At 39.3% G+C, this 21,210-nt stretch overlaps 1 protein-coding gene across 6 annotated transcripts in view; it reads left to right on the top strand.

The window, feature by feature from the left end:
* The window catches only part of LOC122630451 (mucin-5AC), a 186,260-nt gene that overhangs the window by 87,475 nt on the left and 77,575 nt on the right, over positions 1-21,210 (top strand). Inside the window, exon 3 of one of the 6 annotated variants that reach the window (XM_043814974.1) lies at positions 16,736-16,793. The exons of the other annotated variants lie outside the window; for them this stretch is intronic. The gene's annotated coding sequence lies outside the window, so the exon portion shown is untranslated. The remainder of the gene's footprint in view (positions 1-16,735; positions 16,794-21,210) is intronic. 6 annotated transcript variants of the gene reach the window in all.

Below are 21,210 nucleotides of genomic sequence, written 5' to 3' on the forward strand. Positions count from 1 at the left end.
GTAACGCGTGAATGAGAGAATCAATGTCCCCGAATAAATCGTGATCTATCTCTCGTATTATATATAATACGTTGATTGAAACAATATATATATCCATTCGGAATAACTTACAAAATTACGTATATATCTCTTTTCCTTGTTCGATCGTTCGATCATTTATTAATCGTAGAAATACCTTCTATATTCATAACGCGCGCATAAAAATTCATAGACGCATGTATGTAATACATATTCACGAGGAGGACAGAAATAAAATAAACAAAAAAAAAAAAAAAAAAAAAAGAGAAAGAAAAAAGAAGAAAAAAAAAAGAAAGAATACCGAAAGGTCGACCATTGGAATTAATAGGGAGACAAATCACTTCCGATAATCGATTTTTCGTATAATCGACGTTTCACTGTAATACCTGGGTAATAAAGTAAAGAATCGAGAAGAAGACGGGGGTCGAAAAGCATCGATAGAGGAGAGAGAGAGAGAAAGAGAGAAAGAGAGAGAGAGAGAGAGAGAGAGCATTCATGGTTTTTCAAGCGGATCGATGGCCGCGCGCGCGCTTCTCGCTCACGATCGGCCCTCTGCGTCCTCCTCCTCCTCCTCCTCCTCCTCTTCCATCGTCTCTCTTCGTTCGCCCTTCTAATCTCACTCTCTCTCGCACGAATCACAGAGTGCGTTAACCCTATGCGTCCCTGCGCGCGTGTCTCTCCGTTACACGCGAGACGATGTGTTAGCAGCAGCAGCAGCAGCAGCAGCAACACCATCAGAACGAGCTTATGCGCCGCTTGCACGTGCGCAGAGAGAAAGAGAGAGAGAGAGAGAGAGAGAGAGAGAGAGAGAGAGAGAGAGGGAAGCGCGCGCGCGCACGCGGGGATCACGTTTCGTCACCTCCCCCAAAACGCGCAGCCCTCGTTCAATGACCGTTTGCGTACAACTTCTTTTCTTCGCTTTTTTCAACCAGGTTTATGACAAGGGAGGAGGGAGAGAGAGAGAGAGAGAGAGAGAGAGAAAGAGAGAGAGTCTATTGTTCTATTGTACACATGTTCGTTTTCGTTTGTCCAAAAACATGCAAAATTTTTCCTTCATTTTTTTTTCATTCGTTTCTTCGACATCCCCACCCCATTCGTATATGTAAGCTTTGTACGTATATCCACGGATAATTAATTTCTTTTCTAATTTTTATATTCGAAAACGATCGTGAGAATTGTTTTATTTTTGAATTTAACGCATGTAAGAATCGTCGATAAGAGGAACGAATAGGATAATGTACGTACGTACGTAAATATATACATATACATACATACATATGTTCTTAGTGTAAGATACGAGAGATCGTTCGAGCCGATGTAAACAAACGTTCGAAGTCACGAGATTGAAAGTTTTTGTTCGACGCTCGTTCGAAGTTTAGGCGTTTCACCTTTTGAAAGGTAAGATATCACATCAGTCGTTCGTGGATCGTCGAGCAGGTCACGCGTCCTCTGACGTTCAGTTTACGCTTGTTTTTGACCTTTCCCGTTGTATCCAAGGTATGTAATATGTGAATTTGATTAGAGCTCTTTTCTATATATACGTATCATACGTATCGATTCATTTCATCGTAACGATGTTACAACGTTAATCAACGTTTTCTATTTATCTAAATATATCGTATACGCTCGTTAATATTTTATTATATATATATATATATATATATATATATATATATATATACGTATATAAAATTGTTTGACATTAAAATATATCATAGATATATTTTAAAAGTTGTTGGGAAATTTGTAAGAGGAAATAAGTAGAATTTCGATGATAAAATTTTCGACGAAATTTTAGTTTTCATTTCCCAGAAGTAGGGAAAAGTACTTTGCTAGTAGAAACTTTCTATTGGAAACTCAACGTAGCGACGTGACGAGAAAGAGGCACGCGTGCTGACAAGATAGAGAAAAGAGAGAGAGAGAAAGAGAGAGAGAGAGAGAGAGAGAGAGAGAGAGAAAGAGGAAGGGTGAGAGGGAGAAGAAAAAGAAGAGAGAAAGAAAAGCAATCTCGCGGCTATCTCTTTTCGAAACTCTCCTCTTTCGTCGTTTCGATCGGCTCGGATTTCGGGCGCAAGGTAATTAAATCCGCGAGTTTGCCTCGTCTATGTATATCTCTCGTGGCTTTGAACGGAGAGTTAAGTCCGTGAAATATCGAACGAGAAGCAATTACCGTAACTAATTAGCCATTCGGGTACGGTCGTTCTCGCCGTCCTAACGCTCGTCGAAAGCGATCGAAGCGACGAACTTGGTGGGGAAGGAAACATCGACTCTCGTCGAGTTCGAAGAGAGAAAATCGACGGGAAATACGAATTACATTTTCTTCCTTTCTCTCTCTTTCTCTCTCTCTCTCTCTCTCTCTCTCTCTCTCTCTCTTTTCCAACATTATCCTTTATTTTTTACCGGAACTTCAAAGAGAGAACGATCCAATTAAAATGATCATATCGGATGTTTGTAGATTTTTATTAATGCAACAGAATTTTTTCTTCTTTTTTTTTTTTTATACATATTTCTTTTCTTTTTCTGATTCTTATTAACTATATAATACACGTTGGATCAAAGAGATAGAAAAATCGTATTTCGAAAAAGGAAATAATTTCAATTCCTTGGAGATAGTTACATTGTCACTAGCAAATTCCCCGATTCCATCGATCATCGCTCTCTCCGAGTCTTTTATGAATATCCAGTTTCTCTCCCTCTCTTTCTCTCTCTCTCTCTCTCTCTTTTTCTCTTTATCTCTCTCTCTCTCTCTCTCTCTCAAGAAGAAATCCATTTATCTTCTCGATAAATATTCTCCCCAGAAATTCGCATAAACTCTGCGAAGAACCTCGGTATTCCTCGCCGATTACCACCAGCAGCAGCAGCAGCAGCAGCAGCAGCGTTCGTTTCTCTTTTCGAAGGGAGATGCGTGAGTGTGTGTTTACGTAGTGTAGATATATATATATGTAAACGAACGCGAGTAAACGCGTTCCTCTCTCTACGCTACACGAATATATATGTATATATATGTAACTTGTGTCTATGCACGAGCGAGCGTGTGTGTGTGTGACGCGTCGGACTCGCACGTGCATCGTTCTTGCATGCGGGAACTTTGAAGAGAGATAGAAGCGAGAGAAAAGCCATGAAGCATCCACACGGTGAGAACATATTTTTCGTTGAGAAACTAAAAGAAACCGAAGAAAGAGGAAAAAGAAGAGGATTAGGATTCTAAATCGTTTTACGTCAACGTCCTATACAACTGTTATTTAATGAATTAATTAACGGGATTTATCAGCCGGGAAAATATCTTTTTTTTAATAGCATTGCTTTCTATCGAATAATACGTCAACGATTCGTAACTACAAATTATTATACAAATTATTAAAATCGTTATTCGATAAACAGGAGAACATCAGAGAATCTAGTTAATATTTCAAATCAAAGTAACGCTCAGACAGAAATCTAAACTATTTAGAAATCGTTGATGTCGGCTGAATAATTAACGAGAGAATCTCGACCGGGGAAAGTTTCGTTCGGAGCATAATTATTTTTTGTTAAAGCACAATCGCAAGGTTTGTTTCGGGAACACATCTCCGGAGTGGGTATGTAGTCGGGGAACACGCCAAGTTCGGATTAGCAGAATTCGCGAGAGATTTCGTTCGCGACGATAAAGTCGCTCGTAATGTCGCTAAACTTTCTCGTTGCGTTGCTTACTCGAGTTTCTTGATAGGAACGAAAAATTGTATTATAGTTTTCTTCCTTCGAATGGAAACTTTTTCTACGTGTAAAAATGTATATTGAAAAAAGGAAAAAGAGAGAGAGAGAGAGAATAAGGAAGAAATAAGAAGGGAAGAGAAGAGGAGAAAGAATGCGTAAAACGTTTCGTCGAAATTTATTAATAATTTTAATAATTAATCTTTATTAGTTTTGGAAAAGCGGAAATGAATTTGAATTGATTCAGTTTTAAACGATTGAATAGCTTTCGCGATATTCTCTTAGTTTAAGCGTAAAGAATTAAAAAAATAATAAAAAGAGAGAGAGAGAGAGAGAAAGAAAGAAATAAAGAAAGAAAAAAAGAAAAGAGGAAAAAGAAGGAAGAGTTACGAAGTCGTCGATTCATCGAAGAAACTCATCTTCCGGGCGCTCGTCTTCGTTAACGACGAACGAGTGAGTCTTCTTACTCGAAGAGAAGTTGGACGAGCAGAACGCTTTAATACGGAGCAACGCGGTCGCTCGTAAATCATTTCCGCGTTTTACGAGCGCGTTAACGTTCCTCTGATGTAAGCGACTTTTCATACTTTTCTTTCTCTGTCTCTGTTTCTCTCGATATTTTTTCTCCTTTTTTTTTTCTTCCTCTTTCTTTTCTTTTTTGTTCTCTTATTTCATGCATTCCACGTGTGTACAATCTTATCGATCGCGGGTATACGTATGAAAACGGTATAATATAGAACAGATTTGTGTATGAATATTATTTTATTCTTTTTTTTTTTTTTTCCTTTTTTGTTAATTACGACGAAAAGAAACTTCTTCAACGTTTGTAAAATCGAAAAAGATAATTAAGAGTTTAACGGTAGGCGTAGCACGCGTTAAAATGTCCGCACGCGAGAGAAATTTAAAGCGCACGTACATTCATACATATATATATAAAATATTATATATATATATATATATATATATATACACACACACACAGACACACCATAAAACAAACAAACGAACGGACGGACGAAAAGAAGAAATGTGTTCGACGTTGGTGTACAACGATTTTAAATGCGATTTTCAGTGGGCGCGAGCGCGAGCATGTAATTGCAACTTTATAGCCGGCCGATTCTCTCGTTGGTTTCGCATTTTTATCGCTTTACGAGTCTCCCGTGATTCCTGTAATTGAAATGTAGAGTTATTTTATTTTCGCCAAAATAACGAAGGAGCCTTTATTATGGGCGATCATGGGGTAGCATTGTTTGTAAATTAGAATGATCATTATTATTATTATTATTATTAATATTATTATTATGTTATTGTTGTTTTACTATTATTATTATTATTATTATTATTATTATTATTATTATTATTATTATTATCCAACGCGAATCGCGTGCGTATTAAGAAAATATTTTTTATATTAATATATTGATTGTATTATAAATAATATGTGTAGCAAGCTATGCCACTATAGATTTCTAGTAGATTAGAATTTTTACTCGTTTGAAAATGTTTTATTTATGTTATCGTTACGATATACCGGGAGAAAAATTTGTAAAGGGCTTTCTTCGAAAAATTTCAAAGATAATGTTCTTCGGAACAATAACAACAACTCGTTCTTACGTCTTCTTACGTTAGCCCCGTCCTCTTCGGTGCACTTAAAAGGAAATAGATGCATCCAGCGACGTTATAACGCGCGGCATGTTGTAACCGTCTTACACAATCTAGCATAGCAGCCGGTGGCTACGGTGGCGCTTAGGCATCGATTTCCCGTCAGAAACTTACTTACTGTACGTCCTCCTTCTTCCCTTCTCCTTCTCCTTCTCCTTCTTCTTCTCCGTCTCCTCTTCCTCCTCCGTCTCTTTCTACTCCTCGTCCGTCGTTTTCATCTACGAACAGCTAGACTGCAACAACAATAAAAGACGACGATGACGACAACGAGGTAGGATGGCTGCAAGAAAATCGCCGTGAACAAAGACGAATGCAAGTTTGGAATAAAAAGAGAGAAATATAGTGCGAGAGAGAGAAAGAGAGAGAGAGAGAGAGAGAGAGAGTCGAACGAACGAAAACAAAAGGATGATGTAATGATAAGCCTTATAAGAAGGCTTAATACATTTTCTGTAAAATCGATATTAAATATAATTACATCGATTGTGAAAAATATAAATTAAATATTAACGCGTATTAAAATCGATATTTAATTAACGTGTTACATCTAAAATTAATTACATTTACACATCGGTATTTTAATTCCTGATTTATTTTAATGTTATAACGTAGGTAGCGGAGTTACGCTTGCATTGTGTATCGAACATCGAAATAACGGGGCAAATAATTTTATCCGCTTGAACGAACGGAATGAATAGCTCGCGTTGTTTTACGCAATTCTTTTCTTCCTTTTTTTTTCTTTTTTTTGTGTTGTGTTTTTTTTTGTTGTTAATCTGTTTTGATTATTTCTTTTTTTTTCTTTTTTTTTTTTTTGTTTTTTTTTCCCTTTACAGAAATATGTAAATATATATATATCTGAATATATCGAAGTATTCGAAACGTTCAAAGAGGGAGAAAGAAGAGAGACAGAGAGAGAGAGAGACAGAGAGAGAGTCAGACGATATGCTGCGTTCGACGAATACGATAGCTTCGAATTCTTGGCACGTAAAAGGAGAAATACATGATACTAGTCACGATTGATACGTCGAAACGCATCATTGCAAAAAGTATTTTCCGTGGAAATACGATTTGAAACGTTTTCATTATTTGTTTTCCTACGCGACATTATTTCGTAGAGGGATGATTAAAAAAATAATATCGACGATCGTGAGAATCGCAATAGAAACGTTTTACGTAATGTTACACGTTCTTTTGTAACGATATTTTATCGGTTGATGTCACGAGAATTATCTTTGAAGTTTCGAACGGCGATGAAGCAGAGAAATATCCATCGAGGGGAGTCGATTCCTCGTTGGCGTCACGTATCGACGTGACGCGATTTATACGCACGCATATCGCGTTACACGTCGCTGCCTTCCTCTTATCGCTCGAGAGGAGGAATTAAAGCCAAAGAGAGAGAGAGAGAGAGAGAGAGAGAGAGAGAGAGAGAGAGAGAGAGAGAGAGAGAGAGAGAGAGAGGGAAACTGTGTCAAAGAGCGAAATCGACGTTGATCGATACTCGAGAATCGTTGCCGATGAAAAGGGAGACATCGTAAATATGGTCAAATGGTATATCAATTTCAAATCGCTTTAAAACGTTATCGAACGTACTACTTATTTAAATGGATTCAACTTTTTATCTTCTCTTTATTCTATTCCGAAGAAATAATCGAAAGCCGTTCCGTCTTTTTTCCTTCCATTAGTTTTCTTATCGATAAGTTCTCGTCTCTAGTTCGGATGAATCAGTTCGATCGAGTTCGAGTCGAGATAAATCGTTCGACTTCCGGTCAGACGTGCTCGTAGGAGATATATGGAGAGGGAAAATCAGGTCGAGGAGGAGGGCAATTGAGACGAGCGACTGCTAATAGGGAGATTAATTCGTACTCTTTCCTCTCTCTCTCTCTCTCTCTCTCTCTGTCTCTGTCTCTGTCTCTGTCTCTGTTTCTCCCGTTTCCTCCCTTCTTCCCTCTCGTCTCTTTTTCTTTCTCGCCCTCTTCGATTCGTTTGCAGCTCACCAATGCTATAAAAGTAAGCAGTAGCCTATATATGTGTATATATATATATGTGTGTGTGTGTGTATATATATATATATATATATATACATATATATATATATATATATAAGCTTCGAAAAGCGCCATCGTGCGATCGTGAAAATCGATTTATCGGTCATTAAGGGTTTGAATGGTTCTTTTTGTTTAACTTGAAAAGATTTAATTGGACTCTTTCAACGATTTCCGTGGCTCGAACTGTTTATAAAAGTGAAGTGATTCTACTCGGATTAAAAGAAGAAGAAGAAGAGTAGGAGAAGGAGAAGGAGAAAGAGGGAGGACGAGGAGGAGAGGGGATTTCTTTTGCGTGACGTTTTACCTCGCGATAAAATCGCGACAAAATAAATCTTCCGGATTCTTCCTGCAACGAATGCAACGGCGAATATCGAAAGGGAAAGAAAATAAGTAGGAAAGGAAGTACCAGAATACAATCGTGGAAAATTTTTGGAATTCGACGTTTAAAACGACGAGAATATCCACTTGTTTCCGTTCGCCGAGAGAGAGAATAGATAATTAAGAGAAGTTCATTATTTATAATGTATCGTATTTCTATTCGAGGACTCGATCAATCGATTTTTGTTTTTCTTTTTTCTCTTGACACACACACACACACACACACACACACACACACATAAAGTATGAAAAACTTCATTCCTTGTTATCATCGATTTCGAGCTTTTCGAAATGCGTTCTTTTCCGACATCTTTGATTCGTTCGATAAACTCGGAAATAACCGAAAAGCGTTTTACTCTTTGATTTTCCTTTTCTCTCTCTCTCTCTCATTCTTTCATTCTTTCATTCTTTCATTCTTTTATCCTCCATCCCTGATTTTTCTTCTTTCTCGTTCATACAATCTCTCGAGACCCGCCAACTTTTGATCGGTTCGCTTTATTGGTTCGGCGTAAAGTACGTCGTTACGCTGATCTTTACCTCGTTTCTTGAAAACCGACTTTCTCTTATCGTCTCTCATAAACGATCTGTATAACTGTAGACAATTACTTCCGAGATCATCTTTCAACGATCGATCGAAGAACGAATTACGGATAATATGTAAGCTTTACTTGATAATATATATTCAAGTACGTACTTTAATATTTCCATCAGCGTAGCTTCGATTTTCGAATAAGAATTAATTGATTATTGGTATTCATAATCGTTAGTTTCGTCGTTGTGTGTCGTAGAATTAAAGATTTCACTATTCGATACCGTTAATTTTATCGATGTATACTAATTTCCGGTTTCGGTCTTCTTTTTCTCTTTCATTCTCCGTTTGGCTCGCATGCGCAAGAGTTCATTACTCACGGATCAGATCAACGAGGTTCGCCTTTAAATCTACAGTTAGGTATTTACCTGTCGGGAACGCTAATTAGTACGTCGTAAAGCTCGTAGTCGAATAAACGAGCCCTTATTCTCTTATTTCAATTTATTTACACGCCCGTTCTTCTACGTCTCTTTAAAAGCACCCTATAATCATGCCGAGCTTTGTGTCATTGTAAAATACACGTGTAATGTTATCGATCTTTTTTTCTTTTTCCCCTGTTTTTTTTTTTTTCTTTTCTCTTTTTTCTTTTTTCTAGAAATATCATTCGTAACGTTTGATGTCGAACGGAATGAAAAAATAAAAAAAGGAGAGAGAATTTCAATTGTAAGAAAATATGTTGTATACGTGTATGCGTCCTTGTGTATACGTGCTTATGCATGTGCGTACATATAGATAAACCGATGGGAATAGAATATATTTTCTCGAGAAATTATACGCGACTACGGCGGGATATATTTCGAAGTATTCGAAGGATCCTCTAGGTGCATCGTGAAAGACAAATATTTGCATCCGCATTAAGCGGCGTAACTCAGGCTTCTCGGTCTTCGCCGATAATGCCTACGCCGCATGACGATCCGTTTCGTCTACGACGAACTTCGTCGTCCTCCTCCCGAGCCCCTTCCTCTCGCACCACTCTTCTACCTCTGACTAACTCGACGTGAAACGTACCTAATTGTGTTCGGGAACGATTTGTCTTTCTTCAAATTATTCGCGAATTAGGAATTAAAAGATGCGGTTTGCGAATCTTCGGTTCGCTCGAAATTCACGAAGGATCTTCATTCGTTTCTCTGGACGATCAATATCGTTTTACGAGTTTTACGAGTTGTTACGTTTTTAAATCGTTGCGAACGAATCGAAATACGATTTTCTTGTGGCTTCGAAGGATCAAAATTAGGAAGGGGGAAGCGGTCGATGCGTTATCCGCACACGATGCAATTACGTATGCGAGAAACGCATGCTTGCTCGGGCGTTAGTATGTCACGTGTCTAATAACGTGAGAGCTATGCGAAAGAGAAGAGAGAGAGAGAGAGAGAGAGAGAGAGAGAGAGAGAGAGAGAGACGGCGAAGACTCCTTTCCACTCTCTACAAAGTCCACGACGTCTCCTCCATTTCCTCCACCTTCTCTTCGACGTCACGAATAGCCGTCGTTCCAAAATAAATCCGACAGCGCGAGGAATATGTCGACCGAGCGACGACTCCTTCGCGGAAACCTATTTCGGATTTAACGTCGTCTCTATTCTGGGAACAACGCGAAGTACGAATTGTTTCCGACTTTCGAAGCGGGAGTGGAACGTGATCGCGCTCTAATTCCTTTCTATCCAACCTCCTTCGTTTCCGTTCGTTCTCTCGATTACGTATTTATCATTGCCCTTTAATCGATTCGAATTTAACTATCGCGTCAAATCGATTCGAGAGAAATTTTAATATTTTTGTCGATATACGATATTTACCACTAGAGACGTATACGTTCACGCACGTATGCACGCACGCGTAAATAGACAGTGGCTTAGTTCAATCTCGTAAGAAAATTTTCTAATGATAATTCGTTCTCTTTAAAGAATCCGTTTTCTTCCACGTAGAATCGCGTTGTGTTAGTTTCGTATCCGTATCGTAGATTTTATTTTTCTTATCGGTTCTCGATCGTTAGAGCTACGTCCGGCGCATTAACGAACGCATTAATTATTAGAGTAACAGCGTAATCTATTTAAACGTCCGCCACTACCTAGCAATGGATTTATAATCAAAATTCGATTCCCCTCTCGCAATTTACGCGCTTAACCGACTAATTGCGGAATTAAATCTGATTACAGCTTTTGAGATGCAAAGTTGAGGCTGGGTAACATGTTTGACTATAACACGGTCACTACTACTGCCGACTGGAAAATCATCGAGAGCGATAAATTAGGAAAGCGCGGCTTGTTGAAAGCTTCTTTGGTAGCGCGGCGTTCGCGGGTACAAAGTTAGAGAGCATCGATCAAATCGAATTCAATCTGAACTCTCTCCCTCTCCCTCTCTTTCTCTTTCTCTCTCTCTCTCTCTCTCGGCTTTGTTGGTTGATTTTCTTTACGAATAAATTGAATCATCAAAATGTTACGACAAAAGAAAGAAAAGGAAAGAAGAAAAATACCCGTTAATTTCCACGACATTTGGTTTTTTCTTTTTTTACGATTCTGAACGATCGAAATTGCATACGCATTTGTTTTCGATGAGAACGGGAATTAAGCTTCGGGTAATTTGATCCTGGAATAACGGTTTATCGAAGTATATGGCGTAGTCGTCGTCGTCGTCGTCGTCGTCGTCGTCGTCGTCGTCGTCGGGGCCACTCACTAAGGTCCATTAAGGTCTCGCAGACTTTCCGCATGAAAGGTCCGTCGGGTGCTTCAAAAGTCGTTCCTCGAACTCTCCTGGAAGGAAGAGAAGGAAAGAGGTATAAAGCGAGTCCCGTGTAGGTATATCTCAGACCGAGAGAAGGAACTTTAATAAATCCAGCACGGAGTTTCGCGTGCTTTCCGCTGAATTTGCATCGGAGAAAACGAGGTCGAATAGAGTGTAATTATTAAATGAGAGAAGAGGAGAGAGGGGGAGAGAGAGAGAGAGAGAGAGAGAGAGAGAGAGAGTTGACGAAGAGTTAAGGAACATCCTTTGGAACGTGAAATTCGTCCTTTCGAGTTTTCTTCAATGAATGACTATATCCGACTAAGCTAATCAATGAAAGAGCTTCGACTTATGTAGAAATATGTAAATGAAATTATTATTGTAATCGTCATTGGAAAAGTTTTAAATAGAAAATATCACAAATTTTATTTTTTTTCAAAACATTTGCGTTATATAAAGAAGTGCGAAGATCTTCGACTCATTGATTTAACGATAAAAACGATGGGAATAAGATACATTTGACGGAAAAGAAAACGATGTAGGACGACATACTTTCGAAAGCAAGAAGAAGAAGAAGAAGAAGAAGAAAAGTCTTAACGATCGCTTTGAACATTTGTACGAGACTCGGAGAAGAAGCAGAAAAGTTGTTCGGATTAACGCGTTCATCTCGCAGGGTGCATCGACCATGACGACGCGATACAACGAACTCCAAAGTGCAACGCACGGCGTAAGATAAAAGGAGATTACAACGAGCGAAGAAGGAGAGAAAGATAAAGAGAGAAAGAAACATATATATATATATATATAGAAAGAGAGAGAGAGAGAGAGAGAGAGAGAGAGAGAGAGAGAGAGAGAGAGAGAGAGAGAGAGAAAGGAAGGTGTACCGGTTCTCTCGAGTTTCCGTGACCGCAATAATCCGCCAGACTCGAACAAAATGCTGTGGTTGACGGTGGGACGAGGGAAGAGAGAAATCTGTTCCTACCGCTCTCTGCCGTCGTTGATGCCGTTCGTAGCGAGACGAAAAGAGATGAAATGAGAAGAGAGAGAGAGAGAGAGAGAGAGAGAGAGAGAGAGAGAGAAGGAAGAGGAAGGCGATAAGCGGCTGGTACAATATCGCAGGATTTCAGCGTGGAAGCTCGGAAAGCGAGCTTGAGCTTGGAAGGTCGAATCTCTTCGAAGGTGGAACGAGTGAACTGGTAAAGTAAAGCGAATGTTGGTGGTAGAGTAGCACCGGCTACTACTCTCCGACCACTACTGGTAATCCTAGCAAAATCAAAGTTTACCTCTTCGACCCCTTACCTTTTCTTTTCTTTTCTTCTCTTTTTTCTTTTTCCCTTTTTTTCATCGATCTTCTTCCCCTTTTCTTTCGTTCTTTTTTGTTTGATTTGTTTGTTTATTTGTTTGTTTGTCTGCCTGTCTTTTTCTTCTTTCGTTTTTTTTTTTCTACGAGTCGAAAGCGATTTCATATTTACGATCATAGACACGCGAGAGGCGTTACAACGACGCACGAGTCATTATCGTATCGTCTCAGCCCACACGTGTCCGACTAGTAAGTCTCTTCACTCTCTCTCTCTCTCCTTCTCTCCTTCTCTCTTGTTCTCTATCTATCTTTCTCATTCCCGACGAATGTGTAGCCTTCTACGACCTCGCGCAACTGTTACGTGTGCCTTCCTTCCTTCTCGAGGTCTCCGCGTGTTCGCTTTCGCTTTCTCCTCGCGTGCCATCTCGCGCTAACATCTCAAGCCTTGAGGAACTGGCGATTTATGCGAAAACATTGCCAACGGGTGCCCGCATTCAATTTCTCCTCTCTTTTCTTTCTGTCTCTATCTTTCTCTTTTTCTCTCTATGCATACTCCGACGTTATCGTTTTCGTTTCTTATAGATTCGAAAATAGATAAAGAAATAAATCAATCGATAGAGAGGATGAAACTTTTTGTCAACTACGACTTGCTAGATTCACTTTCAACAATGACGAAATTTTATAGAATTTTCTACGCGTTCGATCGATTACGTATGGTAGAATTAAACGTAACATTTGTTGTTGTTGCTTTTTTTTTGTTTCTTTTTCGTTTTTTTTTTCTGTTTTTTCTCTTTTTTCTTTTTTTTTTTTTTTGTTCTCTCGAAAAATCGTACTCGAGCATTAATACTACATTGTTTTTCCCATAGCTTCGTAGTACATGAAAATTTTCTCTGAGAGTTTGCGCAGCCCCGTGCGTGCGTTGTATACAAATAGAATTCATAATCGGTACAATGCTATTTCCGTTTAATTAATACGTCCATTAAACCTCTTGAATAATTTCGCGAATCGATCCGATCGTCGACGCGTATTCGATCGAAGCGAATCGAGCGATCAAGATCGATATCGGAAAACACCTTCGAAATCTCGTTCAGCGCTATAAGATGTTCGAAGCTCGCGTTGATAATTCTCTGTGTTCCCGATGTAATGTACTATCTCGGTCGTGCGAGAGAACGGAAACGTGCGTGCGAATCTCACATTGTGTCTATGTGTAAACTGCCGTTGGAATGTTTCTCCATGCGTCGCGATTCTGCTAAATGTGTGTGAGTGTGTGTATATGTGTATGTGTATTGTATGTATCATGTACGTGTGAGGATAAGTGTATTCACGTTTACGCGATACGAGCACGTGTGTGTCGTCGCTTCGTGCTCTCTCTCTCTCTCTCTCTCTCTCTCTCTCTCTGTCCCGTGACTGTGTTTCGACGTGCTTTTCAGTTATACACATGCATACGAACGTATGTACATATGTGCCGCTACGAGCCTTTAAGCCATTCGAATCTCTCGCACGACAGCTACGTGTCGTGGCTCGTTTCTTCGGCTTCGCATGACACCGCTCGATGCTGACAGGTCGTTGTCACGAACGCGATCGTCGTGCTTCCTCGGTAATTGTTACGTCGATTCTCTCTCTCTTTTTCTCTCTTCTTATTCTTTCTTTCTCGCTCCATCTCCTTCTTTCACGTGTGTATAGACGGAGATCAAATATACGGGCCAACGTATTATCGATCTTATTTTTAATGTCCTCGAGGAAAGAGAAACACGCGATCTAATAAGATACGTTCGATCAGGTATTAAATGAGAAAGAATTTTAATAATCGTTCAACCTGCCGCGTGACAAGAGAAAGAAATACTTTGAGAATTCTTTCTTAAACGAGGTAGAGAAAAAAGAAATAGAAAAGGAAAAAGAAAGCTGGAAAGATACAGCGAGAGCAACGATAATAGCTTCGACTGTAATTCGGTCGCTTTTGCAAATTACGGTTACCCGGACACAAATGCTTCTCAAAACGTTGAGACTCCTTAGACAAGGAAATTCTAGTTGTATCTTATAACCCGTTACGGTCCAGTCTTATCATCGTGATCTAATTAATCTCCTTTCCTCCTTCTCAAAGTTCTCTCTCTCTCTCTCTCTCTCTCCCTCTTCGACTTTGCGCTTTTCCTCGATTCGATGAAGACGCTCCTTTCGAGCTTGCTTGCAAACTACTTTAAGACGTCCCATAATGCAAGCATGAAGAAGACGACGACGACGACGACTACGACTACTACGACTACCACGACGACGAGGATGAGAGCTCTCCGTCGTTGTTTTTCTTCTACTTCCTCTTCGCTTTTGCAAATTCTCTTCTTCCTCCGTCTGCGCATCCGCCATTGTTAGGAAAGCTCGATTCCTAAGCGAGATTTTAAAGTACTTCATTTTTACCCAAAAGAAAAGTTTTCCCTCGACTGTGAAGATCGAACTTGAACGTTCGTGTTAAATCGTTATACATAACATTTTCATTCCGAATCCTTTTATTTTTCCGTAAAATTTCATTTTACGGTAAAGCGACTTTAAAGGCTAATATTCGATTTTCTCGTAATTTCTGTAATTTGAAAAATTTGTTTTCCAAGAAACGTACGCGTGTATCTCCGTTGAAAGAAAGAAAGAAAAAAGAGAGAAAAGGAAAAAGAAAGAGAAAGAAAAAAAAAAAAAGAAGAAGAGAAGAAAAAACGTAGGAACTCTTTAGCGAATAACTCGACGTTTCTCTTAGCACTCGGACCTTTCAGACATCGATGCAATCGTTCATTATGCTCGGTAAACATTTGCAAGGATGTTCGAACACGTATTACCGCGAAACAATTTCGAGTCTCGTAGAGTAAATCGCAGTCCGTAGTACGTCGTAGCGGCCGAGCAAGTCTCTTTCTCGGAAACGTTATAATCCGTGAGCCGCGCCTTTTCTCGAGTCTTTCTATACTCTTCGTACCACCGTAGTAGATTTCCACTTCTTCTTATTTTTCTTCTTCCTCTTCTTGTTCTTGTTCTTCTTCTTCTTCTTCTATTTTCAACTTTTACTTACGATTCCGCATCCACGGGATGCATCGGAGCGAACCTCGGCGCTCGGTGCATTCGAGAGAGAGAATATACTTTAATTAACTTAGTCCTTTTTAAGATTTATCATCGTTGCCGTTCTTTATCATGGCTTTTACGTGAAACATCTTTTTTCTTTAATTTTTTTGATGAAAAAGAGAATATATGTATATATATATATATATATGTATGTATACATATATTCTCTTTTTTATTTTCTACGATTCACCGAAATGAAAACTATTTCGTTCTATCGATATTTAAACGTCATACACTCCTATATATATATATATATATATATATCTACCTACAAAATAAACGATACATCAAGCGTTCTTCTTGAATATTCCCACGGATTGTTATTAATTCAAAAAAACAATTCCTACTATTCTCTGTCAACGAACTCGTATCCTTTTCTGCATCCTAGTTTACGTTTCGCAACGATCAAAATAGTTTTTGTAAAATTCTCCAGAAGATTTTAATATTAAAAACATATTTTTCAATGAAGCCGAAGTAAAGAGAAAAAGAGAGATAGATAGAGAGAGAGAGAGAGAGAGAGAGAGAGAGAGAGAGAGAGAGAGAGAGAAAGTCGAAATAAATGAAAAGGTAGAAAATATTCCGAATGCTTCGAGCCAATCGTGTTCTCTCTTTGCAGAGAGAGAGAGAGAGAGAGAGAGAAAGAGAGAGAGAAAAAGAGATGAAGAGAGAGATAGACAGACAAAATGCATTTGCAAACGAGAACAACAATGGTTGACATCTTTTGTCGGATTTCGTTCTCTTTCCTCTCTTTCTCTCTCTCTCTCTCTCTCTCTCTCTCTCTCTCGCTCTCTGTCTCTGTCTCTTTTTTTTCTCGTTTCATTTTTCTCTTTATTCGTTCTACGCGCACGACTTGATATTCATGAATATTCTAGCGTCGATTACTACGGGTGGAGCGTCGAGACGCGCTTTGCCATTGTTGTTTACCGGAATATCCCTTCATACCTCGGACGGCCTCTAACAGCCCGGGCATAGCGCACGCTCGGCCGATCCGTCGTGTTTCTGCCCTTGACGAGCTTCAAAAGCTCCGAAACAAAAGCGCGAAATCGGATTACCTTGCGCCGAAAGATCGCTCGGAAGAAATCGAGGGAAAAGAAAAAGAAAAAAGGGGGAAAGAAAAAAAAGACCGAGTCGGCTGCGATAAAAATTTCGATAGATTTCTTTTCCCCCTTCCTTCGATCTCGCGAAACCTTTTCTTTTCCTTCTTTTTTCGTTTGGTCTTTTACTAATAAATTTGATATCTTTTTGTTACAGGTAAGTTTCTCGCTCGTGCGATTGGGATCGTACGTAAGAAATCTTTGATATAACGCACGTAAGTCTTCTTTTTCTTTTTTTTTTTTTTTTTTTTTTTGTTTAATAAGTTATCGTTCTATAAGATTTAATTTCTTCTCGTAAAAAACGAAAAGAAAAGGAAGAAAGAAAGAAAGAGAAAGAATGATTGAAAAATCGCAAAGAGAACGAGTATGAAAGGTTCGGATGCTGTACGAAGATCATTAACGAGCGAGAAAGATAGAGAGAAAAGAGAGAGAGAGAGAGAGAGAGAGAGAGAGAGAGAGAGAGAGAGAGAGTGAGTGTGAGTGAGAGTGAGAGAGAGGGAGGAAGAGAGGATATCGTGGCAAGTGCACGACAAGTGGTGGGCAAGTGCGGTGCAAGTGTGCACGGGCGCGAAGTAACGACACGATGCGGCATCTTCGACCTTCGCACACGTGCTTCTCTCTACACTCCTGCGAGACCATACACGGAACGTAGAAGCAATTACCTGCACCGGCAATAATAATACTCGGCTGTAACTATGCAAGTAACTATATCACGCTGCCGTATACGTCGTACGCTAACGTTCTCCTAGTATCTCTCTCTCTCTCTCTCTCTCTCTCTATTCCTCTGCTTCCTCTATCTTCTCTTGCTACAGGTTTATATGCTTTATACGATGTGCGGTGCGGTTTATACGGCTCTCGTATAACGTTTAACCGACTCGCTTTTCGGGATACTTGAGCGTTCGAAACGTCTCGTTCTCTCATTTTCCCTTTTTTCTCTTTTATGTATGTATGTACGTATGCATGTATGCATGTATGCATGTATGTATATATGTATGTATGTATGTATGTATGTATATAAGGAAGGAAGGAAGGACGTTCGTACGGATTCCTGAGAACGATAACAGTTGGAAGAATCATTAAATTCTGTGATAGGTCCTGACGTATCTATATAATTTGTCGAATTAAATTTAATTACCGTAAATCGATAATAAATCGAACGTAGAAATAAAGTCCGAAGTAATCGGATCGGAAATAGGGGAATGTCCATTGCGAACGGGTTATTCTCTGCAAATTTAACAACCATTCGATCGAATTTCTTTTAGTCGTTATCCGATTAACAACTCTCTTTTTCTGTCATTCTCTCTTGGTCTATTTGTATTTCGAAGAAAAAAGGTAGTAAAGGAAAAGAGAAACAAATGCGTTCAAGGTCTATTAAATATTCATAAAACAGTATCCGTTTTGATCCTATCCAGTCGATGATTTTTTTTTGACAGAAGAAAAATATAGATGAAAAAATAAAAGAGAAAGAAAGGATGCGCGATATGGATCGCGTTAATTTCGTTTACTTTTAATAGAGCGGCGAATAATTTACGTGCACCGACGTTCCCTAGAAATCGCTGAGACGACGCGTTTTTGATCCAAGAATTAATTTCTCTTTCTCTCAGTATTCATTTATGACTTCCCTCGTGATTCCATCGTAAAACTCGTCGAGAACGATACGAGGATTACCGATTCACTACGACAGAAAAAGAGAGAACGAGAAAGCGGAGAAAAAGTGAAAGAGGAAAAGAGAGAGAGAGAGAGAGAGAGAGAGAGAAAGAGAAAGAGAAAGAGAGAGAGCGTAGATTTTACTGGTGTCTAAAGTATGTAAACGAGAGAGCTTACGCGAGCACAGTGACTTAGCTCCGAGAGAAGGGCCTCGTTAAAGCTCGATGAATATGAAAACTAGGTCTGCGTTTCTCGTCTCATCCTCTCTTTCTCTCTTTCTCTCTCTCTCTCTCTCTCTCCCTCTTACTCTCTTTATCTGTATCTTCATCTCTTTCCTTCTCTATCCCCATCCTCTTCGCGTTGCAACGTTAACGAAACGTTACTAGCGGTCTCTATTTCGATCCAACGTCTTTCGTTTCTTTTATCAACGATCTTCAACGAAGTTTTCATCGATCTATCGAAGTACGATTAATGCGTTTATGACTTTTGATTTATCTTTGGTTTACCTATCGCTAATTCTCTGTTTTGTGAAATTCGATTGGACGAATACGACGCGGAAATGCGTGCATGACTTTGCATAATAGAACGAGATAGTGGGAAATACACGTATCCTATTTTGTAGGGGATACGATGTGGCCGATGTGTGTATTTCTCTCTCTCTCTCCCTCTCTCTCTCCCTCTCTCTCTCTCTCTCTCTCTCTCTCTGTGTATCTATTCCTCCATTTCCCTTTCTCCTTTGTGCTTCGTTAGCGTTTGCACTCGAAACATGGATGCAATGCGTGTACTTGCACGTTAAAATTCGGTCGAGATACATCTCTATATACATTTCGAGTGTTCTGATTAAGTATATGCATCTACGTTAACGAAAACGATAAAGAGATATCTCAGTTTTTAAGTATAATTCTTTCGCTTCTTGTCTTTGAGTCGTTTCTTTACTTGAAAATCAAATTTCATTCGTTTTTCTCTTTTTCTTTTCTTTTATTTGATTTCTCTATCTATCTATCTATCTATCTATCTATCTATCTATCTATCTATCTATCTATCTATCTCTCTCTCTCTTTCTTTCTTTCTCCGTCGTCTTTTTACGTCAACTATCACATAAAACGTGCTTGCCACGATGCTCTTATATCAATAGTACGTTACGTTACAAACACTCGACAGATTAGCGCGCGGCATCTACCAAGCACTGTTTATCTTTTCTTTCGGTTATCGATATAATCAAAAGCTGAGAGAACAGTTTGATCGTTCTAGTCGTCGACGAGAAAGAGAGAGAGAGAGAGAGAGAGAGAGAGAGAGAGAGAGAGAGAGAGAGAGAGAGAGAGAGAGAAAGCGAGAACGTCAACAAAAACTTTGCGTTACTATAATTGTTTCTACGCTCCTCTAAATAATTTCATTGTTGCGATATAAGTTTAATATCAAGATTTTGAAATATAGATTTGACAGATCCTTAAATTATTTTTCATTCATCTACGTTCGAACGTTAAATCAGTAATAAGAATTAGTTGGTGCGCGTTAGAAAGAACGTTTCCAATATTTCGTCTTTTTCGTCGTCGTCGTCGTCGTCGTCTGCGTTCCATCAGCTACGAGACCTCGTTTCGTCGGCCAACATTATCTAGGCAGAAATCTTTTCGACGTCTGTTTGTTTCTTCAACGATAAGTGCTTCTTTGTATATCCTAAGTATCCTTGAAACACAACGGGTCGTTTATCAATCGAATTTTCTTCTACGTTTTAACTCGAGAAACGTTCTCTTTTAGCGGAACTACAAACAAAGGGAAAATGATGAAATTAATTAAAGTTATGTAATCTCTAGAAGGGCATGTGTATAACAACAATAGAGAAAGAGAATGAGAGAATGAGAGAGAGAGAGAGAGAGAGAAAGAGAGAGAGTGTAGTCGATGGGCCGTACAAAAGAGCAACAACGGCAGAAAGCTAGCGTATCGAATCCACGTTGAGTTTCCTCGAAGAAAAGCCCTTTCATTCTCGCTGCATTCCGGTCTAGTAAATCCTTTAAAGCGTTTTCAAGCGGTACCCTCGCGCGCTCGACGTAACGACAACAAATACATCGTTGGGAAGGATTATGTGGGTAATAGAAGGCTTTGTCAAACGGGAGTACCCGTTTTGTCTTCCGTGTCATTGGAGTAACTTAACGTGTCCTTGCCTCTTACGTACTCTCTCTCTCTCTCTCTCTCTCTCTCTCTCTCTCTCTCTCTCTCTCTCTCTCTCTCTCTGTGTGTGTGTGTGTCTCTCTCTCTCTCTGTCTGTCTTTCTCTCTTTCTTCGTCTCTATCTTTCTCTCTCTCTCTCTCTCTCTCTCTCTTTCTCTCTCTCTCTCTCCATGTCTTTCTTTCCGTCGCGTGGTCTTTCCACTTTTTCTAATTTTATTTCTCGACAAAATACTATTACGGATTATTTTTAACGACTCATTTTTCGTTAAAGGACATAATTGTTACAGAGAGAATTTCGAGGAGATTAAATTATACGTTTGGTACTGTAGAGAATTATGTCGGCAGCTAATTCCATCGATTAATTCTAGAAGGACACGTGTATCGAGCATTGGTCCAGCATCTCGATATATATCTCCCTCCCCTTTTCACGTCTATCACGCGTACGTAAGCATCCACACACAATACGACTATGAATAGACGAGCACGCTTGTCGCGTGGTTTACCAGCGCTCGCTGAGAGTTTACCGGGCTCGCGACGTTACATCTCTCGGGACACGCTATCCAGTTTACCGTTCCTCCTGGTATAACAGTAGTAGTAGTAGTAATAGAGTAGTAGTAGTAGTAGTAGTAGTAGTAGTAGTAGTAGTAGTAGTAGTCCGACGATTCGATAACAAGAGTTTCCGTCTTCTATATTCGAGACTCCTTGCTTGAATTCATGATCGATTGGGTTTTGTAATCGTCGATGAAAGGATTATGGAGAATAAACAAGGAGCTATCTGTGACAAGGGTCTATTCAATCGATAAAATATCAAATAAATCGA

The sequence above is a fragment of the Vespula pensylvanica genome, chromosome 1, assembly GCF_014466175.1.
Source record: "Vespula pensylvanica isolate Volc-1 chromosome 1, ASM1446617v1, whole genome shotgun sequence".
In the NCBI taxonomy this organism is placed as follows: domain Eukaryota; kingdom Metazoa; phylum Arthropoda; class Insecta; order Hymenoptera; family Vespidae; genus Vespula; species Vespula pensylvanica.